A 10,647-nucleotide genomic window follows, 5' to 3' on the forward strand; every position below is an offset into this window, starting at 1 on the left:
GGATGGTGGTGGTGAAAGGTGAGAATAGTGGTGGTTGGGTTTAGAGTTTAGAGTGGAGAAGATGAAGTGAGTTGGGTAGGTGGAGCCCATTATAATTATAATAGATAAAAATACTTTGTTATAATACTTAATTAATTCATTTTGTTTTATTTAAAGGCATTATAGTCATTTTACACCAACTTAGCTGATAAAACTAACCTCCATTCACGCCAGGGACTATTCGGGAACGAAAATTGAAAAGTTGAGGATTATAGAGGTAATTTTAGAAAGTTAGGGACTAAAGGTGAAAAAATGTCAAACCACAGGGACTATCCGGGCATTTAACTCTTATAAAAATCCATTTGGGGAACATTAGTGCACGTGTATATATAGTTCCCGAAATTGACAATATTTCATTCTTTTTAAATAACTAGTGGCGTGCCCGCGCGTTGCGGCGGGTAACACGTACATTAGTGATTTTAAAGGTGTGCACGGCGCGGTTCGATGGGTTGTTTGCTTTTAAATGAGCAAAAATAACTTTAGCTATACAAAAGTGTTGTCGTTCTCCTTTGTTCCCAGGATTGCTTGCGTTTAAGAATTAATTAAAAGATGAATTAGAAAAACATTAAAACATATTAATATAATATATATCTTATGGTTTGAATGTATCTCATCCTATAATGCGGCTTTGGTGAACTTCTTGCTGCAAAAAAAAAAAAAAAAAAAAAAAACAGTTGAGTGTTACGCAGTTACCATTGTCTATAAAGCAACTTATAATGCTATCAAAGTGATACATCCATATAAAGCATTATATAATTATCAAGAGGATTCCCATAGTAATTTGAGTAGCCATCTATGTTATTAACACGAAAATAAACTACTCTTAACAATAGTTTATTCAAGATAATCACTAAATGCTTTATTTAATAATTAAAAGCCTTCGCTTAATGAAAAGATTATTCGATCAAGAAAACCTTGAATTGTGATCTTAATCCCTTAATTTGTGAAATGTTTTTGGTTACATTAATGTTGTTCAACAAGAAAAACGGTCACCAATTCTGTTAGGGTGGAGGGGGCGTCATGCGGGTATGTACCTGAACCGGATACACCACCTCCACCCCTATGGGTAGGTGAGTAGAGTAAAATGGGTAGGGCCCATAGTTTTAAGGTAAGCACCCCTCCCCCTTAGTTGTGCTATACAAAATGTAAAAGGTCTATAATTAAAGATAGAGCATGGAGACTTACGATCCAAAGTAAAATGGGAGATTGGCTCACAAGATTTATTCTTATAATTAAACAAGCCAAGTCGAGTCGAGTCCTGGGCCATCTAAGCACCGGAATGGGTCGTGTAACTTAAGAGAGTGTGATCTCAACTTCTGATGGTTTCGAGCTCTAGGTCTAAAGCCCGACATTGGCTCGTGAGTAATTTTTTTAAGTATTAGTTATTTTATCTACATACTTATATAATTATAAATATAATATTTATGTATTTGGCTTTATCATTTTAACGTAATTTGATATTTGATATATAATAATAACTTGAATGAGTGACGTACCATCTAGAGGACCTGTGTTGTTTTGTATTTGTTTTGGTTTCCCAAGTCTTCCACTTGCTCATCTATTCCCTTCCAACATAACCAAATCGTTGTGAAACATAAACATAAATATACATGTTCCCCAATAACAATAATTGGAAAGAAAAAAAAACTAATTTTAATAGGAAAATTAGTATAAAATATTGTAGTAACCTTCAATGTATCTAAAGCCATAGTGAGGATACAGTAGAAAACATGAGATGATTTATTAGTATAAATTTTGGTAGGTGTGTCTCTTTTTTACAGGTCATTGTATATACATGTTCCTAAGTGCATAATGATTTATTTAAAACAAATTAGTTGTAACAGTTTCGAAGTTGAAAAGTATACAGTTTGACCTTAAAAAACTGTACCATTCACAATCACACTTCAAATGTTACTGAAAGTTAGAAACTGTACATACCTGAGAACCACCATGCCCATCATAGACCCCAAAGAAATGGGTGGTCAAATGGTTCAAACGTCTGCTCAACGGTCAACAACACCGCAGTCACCGGTCAACATTTGAATAGGGACCTTTAAGAATCTAGGCACAGTCGCAACCACATCTTCCATCTCGGGTCTCCTTCCACAGATAGAAGTGAAACCCACTACGGTACACAATCCACTTCAAACACGTTTCGCGCTACCGTCCCAGCCGCACTCGACACTTTCTCCGAAATTACAATACTACCCTCCACCGCCGAAAGGCCCGAAACACCCTTCTCCCCATCATGTTTTTTTAAGTTCTGGGATCAGCCTATGCACCTTGCCGCCTTGCATCTTTGACAACATAGATATGCATAACTAACGGACCCGGTATCACAGGGAACACTTGCTAAACCTAGCTGCCAAAGGGCAGGCTAAATGGGTCAAAAGTTTGAAGTGCATTTTTAGTGCAAACAACCTTACTAAATCACTTTACTCCAAACCTTACAATTTATTTAATAATATAAGCCTATTTAACGCAAATAATTTATGAACACATTTTAGAAAGTGAACAAAAAGTGTGACCAGCACGGCACAACCACTCCAACCTGCATGAAAACATTACCCCTTACGAATTGTTACCAAACCCACTCATTTTCCCACCCATAAAATCAACTACTGATGCTAGACGAAGAAAAATAAAGAAAACAAGTTTCACAACAAGAATATACAAAAGAAAAATATTACCATTACAGATCTAATGAGATATTGAGTGGTTTTCTGAACTTGCCTAATGTCAACCCGCCGAAAGAGGTACAGATACCTGTGGAGAAGATCACCGTGTTTGTTTTCCTCAGCTGTTCAAAACTAACCACCTAAACATCAAAAACAAAGCAGACCTAATTATATAACCCTACAAAAAGTAACTTGGGTTGCCTCTTTAGAATGAAAAGTTGTGACTTTTAAAAAACCACACATACATACCCCTTTCCTTAATTATTAAATTATATAATAATATATAATACTATAAGACATCACCAAACTTAATTAATCAACGCGTCTTTATATAATAATTGAATTGAAACAATTGTGTATCACAAAATTCAGTCTGTCGCACGGGTAGTCCCAAATGTTTACATAGCGTCTGACGACGGTTCGATTCATATCCGGTGCGATTTTTTTCAATTTTTAGGCTTTCTGAACCGTTGTATTCTTCCATTTTTAATATTGTTAATTATTTATCCTGTTAAAAGTCAAACCGCTCAATCCATTTGTGATGTCTTTTCTCTTATATAACCACCAATAAACTTTACACCCACAAATTTCCTTTCCTCCGACATTCATTTCTCAAGGTCGCACACCACAAATCTTCTAACTCCAATATAATCCGGTCACTAGCGCCGACGATGGCGGTTACCTTCTCACGGAATGTCACCAGAATCATTTACAGATCACACACCAACGGCTCCGATGCAGAGTTCGTTGTAATCGACCCTTCTGGAGTTACGTTCCTTATGGATGGTTGGATTAATCTAAATCCCACATACTTCAAGTTATATTTTTATGCAATTACATCCCGAGTGATTAAATATTGTAGTCGAGGAGTCTCTGTTTCTTTTTGTTGTTCTAGGGCATGTATGTGTAATAGTTTTGGGTGTTGTATGTGTCTAGAAACTTTCTAGACCTGTTGAACACTTTTGGGTTTGTTTAACGAAATATTTCCCCAGCCGTAAAAAAATACGTTTATGCGATTTGTTTTTCCATTTTATTTGTGTAATTGTTGCAATTTGGATTAAGGATGAGTATTTGGTACCGGTTATTTTCGGTACCGCTACCACTATTTTAGTCTATTTACCGATGATAAATACTGATTTCGAAAAACAGGAAACATGGATACCGGTACCAATATCGAATATACCGGTTCGGCTAACCATGGTAAAGTGCCTACAATGCGTGAAATAGTCGTGTGAATCGGACTTGCATGTTTCGCATTTGGAACATCCCCTTTAAAAGTTGTTTGAATGCCTGATGATTATATAATGTTTAGTATTTATTTTTGGATCAGTGAGCGCATCATATAAGATATAAAATGTTTAATGATCTCATGTTCAACATGCTTGATTATTACTTCTGTTATTAAATTGGGCTTGCAAAAAGGTGTATCCTTTTGATTATATGTTGAACTGCTTATAGTTTAGGGTGTCGTTCGGCTTTCCTTAAGGTTAGAAACTGCTTACCGTTTAGGTGTATCCTAATTACGCGTTTGTGTACCATAAGAATATGGAGGATTCAAGGAGGAAGAAGGATAATCTGCACAACATTTTGCACAATCATGTATTGAATATTGATTTGGTGTTTATTGATGACTACGGTTAAATATGATGTGTATAAATGTTTCTATGCATGTTTTTAAAGCAGACCCATTTGATATATATTTGGTGTTAAATAAATAGTAATCGAACATAGTTATTTTTCTAACCTTCGGATCACATGTTAATTGATGACTACGATCCATGAGATTCTTCCATCCTGCAGGGCCGGATCTGGGCCCGGCAAACCTGTGCCGACGCCCGAGGCCCAAAATCTCAAAGGGCCCGAAAAGTCTTTATAAGCTTGCATATATTTATCAAATTATATATTTAGTATATTTATCCGTTTATTATGGCAAAAACCATCTCAAAATAACGTAAAGGTCTCAAGTTCAAGCCTTTGCTCCATCACTAAGTTTTTATTTTTGCAATTCGTTTACCCTTAGCCATAATTTTGGGCCCAATTCTTTTCGTCGCCTGAGGCCTAAATTTTTTCAAAAGTTTTCGGGGACGGCTCTTCCTGTTTGCCAACATACAAGATTTATTTAAGTTACTATTGCATCAAGAATAGTACAATTTCATGAGATCACGTATTCATAGAAACTTTCTTTTGTATGTTTACTTGACTATCTACTCGGATATATTTGAGTTGCATTATGGCATTTTTTTTATAGAATGGTTGGGGCGAAATTGCTTTTAAGTATAAAAATCACTCACCTCAAAGCAATAAGTTGTCCTTTAAGTTGGTTTCGATTGGTATTAGTTTAACATATAATCAAAAACCTTCTGTCACTTTTATTATGCCCCGCAGCAACGCGCGGGTTAGTGTCAACTCGTTCTAAAACACAAACAAACTATAAAAATGCTATAAATTATAAATCAACATAACAACATCCAAACCACATATCTACATAATCCAAAACATAAAAACAGTCGCAATCACAATATCTTATTCCTGTCACTACGAATCTTCTAATCGTTATACGAAATGAAACAATTAGTTTCGTAATAGAAACAAATTAACGACACACAGCTAATTCAACAAAATCAAAAACACCTAAATAACAAAATCACTATGATTTAGCAACTTATAAGATTCATCATTTACTCTGATTTCTTTGCAGACTTGTTGGAGTTCATCAAGGGTGATATAGGCATATAGCCACTGCCATCTTTATCAAAATATGAGAAAGCAACAAACAAATAGCCTTCCCCATTGAGCATAAATCATATAAATTAAACAATCAAAATACTCGAAATCTAACTTGAATCTATGATCATCAAAATAGGAAACTACAAACCTTAAATTCATAGCAATTTCAATTAGGGGAAGTACCGTGGAAGAGAAAAGACTAATTCGGACCTGGTGATCAGGAACTATAATCACAAATGTTGTCTCCTGATTTCCATTGCTGACTGTAGATAGCCGAAAGGGGCGATTGAATTGGCGTCTTCAATGTGAGGGTATTTGCTCCCACCATGAAACTGAAGAGAAACCTAAAATATGAACAACTTCTCCATCGCCACCAACACACTTGTGCGTGATTTCAATGATGACTTCTTAATACGTGGGATTGCTAGAAACGGACGGGCCATTGAAGAAGAAACGATTGGATTACATAAATTGATGATCGAATTTAATAGAGAAGGCTGAAACATTGAGAATCATTGAAACTTCATTGAAGATGGGCAAATTTGGGAGCAGGGTATGAAAATTGGGGAAATAAGCTTGACCTTTGATATGACGTCTTAAAATTTGTGAAGGAAATTACAAATTTGTACATGGGAAATGCTTATATATAGTATATGTAGATATTAATTGAATCATGGTAGGAATAACAATATTTTGTTATGACTATTTAACTTTAAATTATGTATACACTATATCAAATTATTAATGCATGAACATTGTTGAAGTCTTTTATCTCAAGTTTTATCAATTAAATTATAGGTTTTATTTACCTAGTGTTTTTAGTTAAACTATAAATATTAATAAGAAATGCTTACAATATAAATGAAATTTCAAGATACGAGGGAAAGTGGGGCTATCGATGGTTTCAAATAAGAAGAAAAAAATACGAGAAAGAGAAAGCAAATTGATAGAGGGATAAATCATAAAAGTAAGGAGTAATCAAATTCCAAACGTGAATCAAGTACGGAGTATGTGATTCCCAATCTTGGTGTAAATATATTGGGTGAAGGGGGGGGGGGGGGGGTGCTCAATCACTATTAGGGTGTTTAAGCTATTCTCTAGCCAATAATATCATGTCATGTCAAGTCCCTATTACGCTTCCCATTTTACTCTCAATCACTGACAATGGTCAAACACATGGAGAGTGGTAAGGAATTAAAAAAAAAATTGTGATTGGTTGAAAGAGTTTGAGACCCACCATTAAACCCTCCTCTCTCCTCCTTCCCCTCCTCTTCCCGATCATTGTATACTCACCGAAAAAACCTCTCCCCGCTCACCGATTTGAGGCTGGAACCCCTTTCCCGTGTGGCAACCCCTCCCTGATCAAAGTCCCCACCAACCACCCTAATAGGATTAAAACTTAGGATTATGTTTTTCAAAATTCCCATCTTGGTGCTAATATTTCTGGTCACTAAATGATATTTATTATGATTATAGATGGATTTGGGTATGAATATTTTGGTTTAATAAACAGGTAAGAAATCATGTAAAAGAGGGATTTTATGTGCTAATTGGAAAAGACAATATGGGCTTGATAATTGTCTTTTTTTTTTTTAATTTAAGGGGGAAAAGGTATCATGGTCTTTCTCGCATGAACCTACTTCATCCCTGATTTTCAAACAGCCATGCCTTTTTATATAATATTACTAAAAAAAGAATATTACAACGTATTAATGAGCATTTCATGTGACAATTGTCAAATCTGCGTGTATTCGTACAATGATTAGACAATGATTAGTGCTTAATGATTGTGCTGAATTACAATTAATGATTTAAATTGCTTTCTGATTATTGTTATCATACATACATGTGCATCATATATTGAAAATGACATATCATTATTGTATACAACACTTATTGATTCAAATGATGCACGAAACAAAGATAGCACAGTTATCAGATAAATCAGAAAAATGCTGACGGAGTTCAGTACATAGTGTCACACCCCGATTTCCACGTGTTTCACCGGTGGGCCCGGTGGGGGATTACCGTGACGATGTTGGCAACAATATAGTCAAACCACACAATTATATAATGCACAGCGGAAGCATAAGATAAATATATAAACTTCAACCTCTGGTTGTAATATCAAATGTATTACAGGGGTTGAATATATCCACAGTGGATCATAAATAAACATAAAGTATTTGTTCCATCAGATACTGCAATCAAGCTTGCGAGACTTATCACGACGCTAGGGAGCTAATACCAGCCAACTTACGTTTAGGTACCTGCACTTAATCTTTTTGGGGAAAATACGTCAGTTTACACTGGTAAATACATTCAACTGACACATTTGAAAATGTTTATTAAAATTGATTTGAATGCACAAGGCACAAACTCTTTTATAACTTGGGAAAATTATAATAAAATCTTGTGAACGTTTTACATGTTCTTTTATGCGTTCAGTAGCCCGGGTCGTGCCGGGTTAAAGATTTATAGACACACCACGTTTGCGTAAAACCGTAGTATAAAAACCAACGGCTACGTCTTTTAATTTAATGTCGACACTTTATACCGGGTGTACGCCTACACCGGGATGTCGATGGTCGTGGCCATTTCGTAAAATGATGCCAAGGATATCCGGGACAACGGTCATTAAACCCCCCAAAGGCTTTTAAGAAACAAAACTGTTTAAATGAGCCGATCATATTATTTAATTAACCACCTAAGCGATGGAAGAATATAATGCTCAATTAAGCGGTATTAATATACCGTAACCCAAGCCCTTATAGGGGAAATAAGTTAAAGTATTTACCTTTGCAAGTATATTTCCTTAATTGGATTAAATCACCGATAGCTTTTACTGGGGCTCCTAATCTGGAACGAAGGTTTTAATTAACCTCTTAGAATCCTAACGAGTCTTTATAATGGCCGTAGCCTAGACCGGTTGGTTCCGATATATATAGATATGGTTTAATCGCGCGAAAAGGCGAAAACCGAGAATGGAATGTGATTCTGCCCCAAACAAGTTCAGAGACTTGTTTTATATGGGTTCAGGGTTCACACTCTGGATTTTGGGGGTTCAAATAATATAATTTGACCCGTATCGGCTAAATTATGAAAACTAGTTTCATAAGCCGAACCGTGCGCGCAATAGGCGAAACGGTTAACTATGAGAGTCGTACGCTTATTTCCTAAGTCAATATGCCTTAATTGGGTTGTGGTATCAGTAGGATACCTTCCGTGACGCCCGTAACGAGTTTAAATTAATACTATGCCCCGTAGGGACTTTTCGGTCATTTTAAAGACTTTAAAAGGGCTTTTCGAGTTCTACAGGAAATCTGAGTTTCCCGAACAGCTTATAAAGCTTAAAATACTTTATTTATTATTTAAAATCAGTAGCAACTGGAATCGGGTCAAAAGACCTTGTAGAACTCATGTTTTGGCCGAAAAGGGCATATTCGGTATTTACCGAATCGTAGCCATAACCGCAGGTTATGAGCGAGGTAAAAATTATTAAAAATCTTTAAAATTCCCAAAATATTATTTTAATATAGTGGGTAAAAGTTTTGGTGACGGAATCTTGGTTTAGATAGGTGTTATGCTAATTGCGCCGTTAATTACTAAAGTTTACTTTAAATGCGCTATTTAGCATAACTCTCATTCTAGACCTCGGATTGACGTGAAACTTTAAGGACATGCCTATAATTTAATAAGCAAGGTTCTGGTCCGTTCACGTGTCCGGAATACTCGTTTTAATTTCAAAAGGCCGTTACGGTCAACTTTTAGGCGAATGACGGAAATGCGCATAAGACTCGGATAACTCATGAACCGATCACAGAGGTTTATACCAACATGTGACCTGGTCCTAAGAGAGTCCTAAGGTATATTTATACCTCACTAAAACGGGTCAGAACTGAAGTCAAAGCAAAAGTCAAACTTTTGCGACATTCGGCTCCGAACCGGTTCAATATAGCAAATGGTCGATTCAAACGAGCGCAATCAAGTTTATATACTTAATATCATATTTTATGAGTGTCAAAACAGGTTCCATAGCTTATATATTACAGATTATGCATAAATCGCTAAAATAGCTTTCTGTTGACTTTTTAACCGCACGTTTGACTCGATATTTGACATAGTTAGAGTGGTGATCAGGGGGAACCTTTTTAGAGGTTTATTACCCACATAAATACCAACTCATAACCACTTTTGATTCGTCATAAGACTGAACCATTTGCAAGTTATTGTAATGTCAACCGTTAGTTACGACGGTTGTGTTTATAGGCTAAAACTATGGAAATGTATGACCAAAATGGTTGTGAACGACTTACAGAAGTGTGTTCTTGCTTATAGAGCAGAGAAGGGTGCTTGGGAGCTCCTTAGAATGATCAGAGATGTATGTTTGAGTTGTGTGAATGTTATGAGCCAATGTGGCTTATTTATAGTGCTCAAAAGCTTTCAAGATCATTACACAACAGTCTACAATTGATCATGGATCATGGGCAGGTGTCCCTAAGGTGTATGGGTCAAGTGTAGGGTGCCCATGCCTCATTTATTGAGGTTTGATCGTTCACAATGCTCAAAAGGCAAGAAACTACAATGTTTCTGCATCTGGGCACTTTACGCGACCCGCATGGGAGTTCCCATGCACTTTTACGCGGGTCGCCTAAAGTTCAAATATCAGGCGTGTAATTTAGGAGGCTCGCGGCCCGCCTACACTTAAGCCTAACCTTCACGCGGGTCGCGAGAGGTCTGTTTTTCAGATTTTTAAAATCTTTTGTAATGATTATCAGAATCCGGTAATTAATAACGAAATCTTTCGTAATGATTTACCTGACCTTTCGGGTTTGAAGGGGTAACTTTGCGGTTTGGCCCTCGGTTATCTACCGATAGGGGCCTCGTGTTATATACCCGCATTATAAAGTCCCCGGTTAGTTTATTAATTATTTGGAAAGCCTTAACTTTCACTGTTGACGCTTTTAACCCTTCTTATACGAATTCGAGTATAACTCTTTTGTTTTAAAACGGAACTTCGCGGAATTTATACAGTATATTCTAGTGAGCGTATAATACTGTTACGAAGCCTTGAGAACGTTAAAGGGTCACTCAGAGGTATAATTAAACATGTCGACACAGTTAACCCCTGTAGTTCGTAATCTCTCACTTTCTTCCGCGTTTCGCTTCCGTATGATTTATGATTTATTCGTTTGAAGGTACA

The 10,647-nt window shown here is 36.2% G+C and overlaps 1 long non-coding RNA gene across 1 annotated transcript; it reads right to left on the reverse strand.

Moving 5' to 3' along the window:
• Positions 1 to 349: 349 nt before the first annotated feature.
• LOC110866681 lies at positions 350 to 2,842 on the reverse strand. Its single transcript, XR_002551420.2, has 3 exons — positions 1,978 to 2,842; positions 1,536 to 1,604; positions 350 to 682 (listed from the first exon to the last, which is right to left on the reverse strand). It is a non-coding gene; the product is annotated as an uncharacterized LOC110866681 (long non-coding RNA).
• Between the last annotated feature and the right edge of the window lie 7,805 nt (positions 2,843 to 10,647).

Source organism: Helianthus annuus, chromosome 7, assembly GCF_002127325.2.
Source record: "Helianthus annuus cultivar XRQ/B chromosome 7, HanXRQr2.0-SUNRISE, whole genome shotgun sequence".
Taxonomy (NCBI): Eukaryota; Viridiplantae; Streptophyta; class Magnoliopsida; order Asterales; family Asteraceae; genus Helianthus; species Helianthus annuus.